Here is a 4,763-nt window from a genome sequence, read left to right on the forward strand (position 1 = left end):
CTAATCATGAGGAGAAACCAATCCAAATCAAGGGATATGCCATAAAAATATTAGCATCATGAAATACAGAAAAGGATGGGAGAATTCTTCTCAACCACAGGGGGTAGTTCACCACAGATTGGTGATAAAGACTCTGGCTGCTTGTGAGGGAGCAGAGGCTGGGAGCCATTAAAAGGCATTGCATCGGTGTTTCTGTTTAATGCCTCAGCCATCAATGACTCCTCGGAGCCTGCTTCCGCTACCTGTTCCAACGCATCCTGGGAGTTGCTGGGCAAATACGTGGACAGCATTTTGGTCCTAAACCTACAGGGTCCCCCCACCTGCAGGGCCTCCTGCTCCCTATAGGCAGTGGTTTCAGCCTCTCCTTCAAATCCAGCCTCAGCAGGGACCATTGAGTCACCCAAACCTCAAGTTTGGCTTTCGGGAACCAGCCACTGGCCTAGAAATGTGTCACTGTGAGAAGGAAGGAAAGGGAAAGATAACTGAAGGCCTGGGTACAGGCAGCCTCTCCTCTGTCTCTCTCCAGAAAACAGAGGGCTCCCCTTTCCTCACTCCGATCCTTTCTCACTCTTATTCTCCATTCAGGAGAACTTGAGTCTGTGGCTAATCCTTGAGATCCAGAATGAGTCAGACATGGGTTTGGAGTCTGGATTCTCCATCTACCAAAGGAGAATAATAATACACCTTCCTCCCGGGAGTGAGGGTCCATGAGGTAACTCACAGTGGGGCACGAGGGAGCCGGAGGTGAGGGTCCACTGTTCTCCCCAGGAACATCTGGACAAGGTCAGAGGTGGATGGCTCCATCCCTGGTACCTCTCGGACCACCCCGGGGAGGTTTCCAGTCACACGGCAGGAGAGATGGGCCTCCAATCAGACGCCCCGGGATGCTGTGGTGGGGGAGCTGGGTGCAGGCTGAGGGAGGGGGGGGCTGGGTCTCCACTCGAATAAACTGCACACCTAAGATCAGTCCAGGCAGAAGACTCTGGGAATTTCCTACCACCTTCACTGCAGATGTCCTATTTATAAAGCTGAGTCACAGCAGCCGCTGTTTCACAGTCACTCAACAGGTGGAGACAGGAAATGAGGGGCACACCCAGAAACAGGGCCTCACCCACCCACAGGCAGGGGACACCCTGGGTCCAGCCTGGCTGTCCCGCTCTTAAAAGCACCTTGACAGGCTCTAGGCATTTGTGTTGCTGGAGCCCCTTTCTAGCTTCTTTGCTCCAAAGTAACCTGCTCTGTTTCAGGGTTATAAACTTCCACGGAAAGTCTGGCATCTTAACAGCTGGCTTACAACCAGTGCCAGGCCCTTCTGGGGGATGGGGTCCCTCCATCTCCCTCCAAGACCCAAGGGGTCAGGCATGTAAGCGGATCTAACAGCATCTGTCTGCTTTTCCGCATGATCACACGGGCCTGAGTGCTTCTGCTCATCCCAGTCTCTGTGTGAAAAAAGCAAGTTCTCCTAGGAGTGATTCCTTTAGTTCAGGGGTGTGGACGCCTGGGGTACAGACTTCACCAAAGGCAGCGAAGGAGCAAAAGGGAGCAGAGTTCAGCCAAGACCAGCAGCACTTGCCTGTCCATCAGCCTGTCCTGGGGAAGCCCGGGAAGGAGGGGCTGGAGGGGTGCCCTCCTCACTTTCCCACATTTCAGCTGCTCCACCTGAAATCAGGGTCACTGATCATGGCTGTGAACAAAGTCTGGCCATCCTGACCCCAGCAATCCCGTCAAATGCTGGGCAAACACACTTCCCCACCCCATAGGTGTGCCGAGAAGTTTCCAAACCAAAGCAACCTTCATAGTCAGCCACAGTTACTCATCAAACAGGCACACCATGCATGGTCAAAACATTCTCACCTCCTGACCCTCCCTCAATAAACTTCTGCTCAGGACCAAGTATGGGAACCCTGAGCTCAGTGAGCCTTGCGGATCCAGCTCTGACTCGTGGGAGATCTGGGGATGGGGGAGGTTCAGACTTGGGGGTTCCCAAGCCCTGAGGCTTTGGGAGTTAGGGTCACAGCAGTGCAGGTGACAAGGGCTGCATAGGCTGGAGCTGGGAGGAGCCCAGGTGCTCACACCCATCTCCCAGGTGCTCCAGCTCCTCTGCCATCCCCACGTCAGGTAACCAAAGGACCCTAGGGTTTCTCTGGGTGGCCCAGCGGGATAGTGGGGCTGTGTCCTCCCACTCTTCTGGACCTGAAACTTCTCTTACTGTCTTCTGTCCCTGATACTTGTCCAGACCAAACCCTCACCCCATCAATGCCTCCTTCAAAAGTCTTTCCCTTTTCTCTGTCTTCTTCCTCCTTCTCTCCAAATCCCTCCCTCTCTCTTTTTGATAGCATCCCCTCCCTTCCCCTTTCCTGTTACCAGAGAATGTTAAGCCACTCTTTCTCCCATCACAGTGGTCAGTGGCCTGACTACAAGTCTCTGAAGCCGTGGAGACCCTAGATATTCACATCACAGAGGCGTGGCCCCTCCCGGGAGGAGGAAGCATTTTCCACTCCTTCCCCTGAGTCACACCCACAACGCTCACCACCCACTTACCATAGAGATTAAATAGGGTGGGTGCTTCTTTACTATAGCAATGGAAAAATAGAATGTCAACTTAGAAAAAAGAAAGGTTGAAACAAATGAGAACTGACAAGTTTCAGTAGATTTGCCAGGCACAAATCACCCTGCACAAATTAACAGCATCTCTCCCCACCTACAGTAGCTGCTAGGAAATATTACTGACAAGATACCATTCAGCACAGCAACGGGAATTATAAAATACATAGGAGTTAACCAAGAACACACAAAACTTCTACACAAAATTTTTTTAAAATTCTAATAAAGGAAAGAGAAAATGATCTAAATAAGAAGAGCATATTCCATGCTTCTGGGCTGTATGGCCTAATAGAGGATGACTTATCTCAGATGACTCTGTAAAGACCTAAGTGAGTTCATGATTAATCCATAAATTCAGCTCAATCTCACTCAAAATTCCAGTTGGACTTCTTTTTGAGAAATAATAAATAAACAACTTTCAAAAAGAAGGGTAAAGAAGAGAGACTTGCTCAATCAAACACACCGCACATCCATAGTCGTACAGCACGGCCCTGGCTCAGTGACAGAGAGACCAGCAGGACAGAATGGAAAACACTGCAATGAACCCATGGATTGTCTTTTAATATATACATATCAAGCTTCCCTGGTGGCTCAGACAGTAAAGAATCTGCCTGCAATGTGGGAGACCTGGGTTCGATCCCCTGGTTGGGAAGATCCCCTGGAGGAGGGCGTGGCAACACACTCCAATATTCTTGCTTAGAGAATCCCTATAAGACAGAGGAGCCTGGCGGGCTACAGTCCGTGGGGTCGCAAAAGAGTTGGATACAACTTAGCGACTAAAACAACTGTCTAGGTTATGCTATAGTAGCAAACAAGTCCCAATGTCCTTTATATCTTGATAATTGTTGAATCTAAAGTAATGGGTATAGCAGGTTCAACAATACTATCATCTCTGCTTTCATATGTTTGAAATTTTCCATATTAAAAGTTTTCTTTTTTCAATCTCTTTGCTTAAAACAACAAAAATTTGTTTCTTGATCCAACTATATGCCCATCAGGGATCAGTCAGGTCTCTCCCCACTCTGTCCTCACTGAGAGGCACAGACCTGCTGTCTGCCTACATGGCAGAGGAAGAAAACCATGTGGGGCCATGTGGTGGTACTTAAGGCTTTTGCCTGGAAGTGAAATATATCTCATTATTGACGTTTCTTTGATAAGACAAGTCACACGGCCACACTTAACTTTTGTGACTCAGGAAAATATGACCCACCTATATGCTCAGTAGAAGGAGACCTGGAAATATTTGGCAAACAGCATAAACGATTACCACGGCTCTGAAGACACGAGTCTAGAAATTAAAGACCAAATCGTACTGTGATACACAATAGTTTTTATGGAAGAATTTCAACGCTCCCTACGCAAATGCTCAGCTTTCTCATTTGTGATAAAACACTCAACATTATACCAAGATTGGGAGAGCCACAATGGCAGGGGAAGTTTATCTGTCTTTACCTTTCTAACTCAGAGCACCTGTTTTGTCTTTACCAGGTGCTAAATTCAGGTTTACTGAACTGAAAAGACCCTGGAGACAAGCAGTGTGAACTACCAGGCTTTCCCTTATGGAATCTTTCTCATCTCACTTCTTACTTTTACATATTTGATTTTATGACATTCCCAGGCAGAACACAGGGGTGCTGCTGCTTTTCTAGGCCACTGGGGTGGTGGCTGCAGTCATGAAATGAAAAGACGCCTGCTCTTTGGAAGGAAAGCAATGACAAACATAGACAGTGTATTAAAAAGCAGAGACATCACTTTGCAAACAAAGGTCCACGTAGTCAAAGCTATGGTTTTTCCAGTAGTCATGTACAGATGTGAGAGTTGGACCATAAAGAAGGCTGAGCACCAAAGAATTGATGCTTTTGAACTGTGGTGCTGGAGAAGATTCTTGAGGGACCCTTGGACAGCAAGAACAAACCAGTCAATTCTAAATGAAATCAGTCCTGAATATTCATTGGTAGGACTGATGCTGAAGCTGAAGCTCCAGTACTTTGGCCTACCTGATGCAAGGAGCCAGCTCATTGGAAAAGACCCTGGTGCTGGGAAAGATTGAAGGCAGGAGAAGGGGACAACAAAGGATAAGATGGTTGCATGGCATCACTGACTCAATGGGCATGAGTTTTACAAACTCAGGGAGATAGTGAAGGACAGGGGAGCCTGGT

Source organism: Giraffa tippelskirchi, chromosome 7 (genome assembly GCF_054371585.1).
Source record: "Giraffa tippelskirchi isolate mGirTip1 chromosome 7, T2T-mGirTip1v1.2.pri, whole genome shotgun sequence".
Classification (NCBI taxonomy): Eukaryota; Metazoa; Chordata; class Mammalia; order Artiodactyla; family Giraffidae; genus Giraffa; species Giraffa tippelskirchi.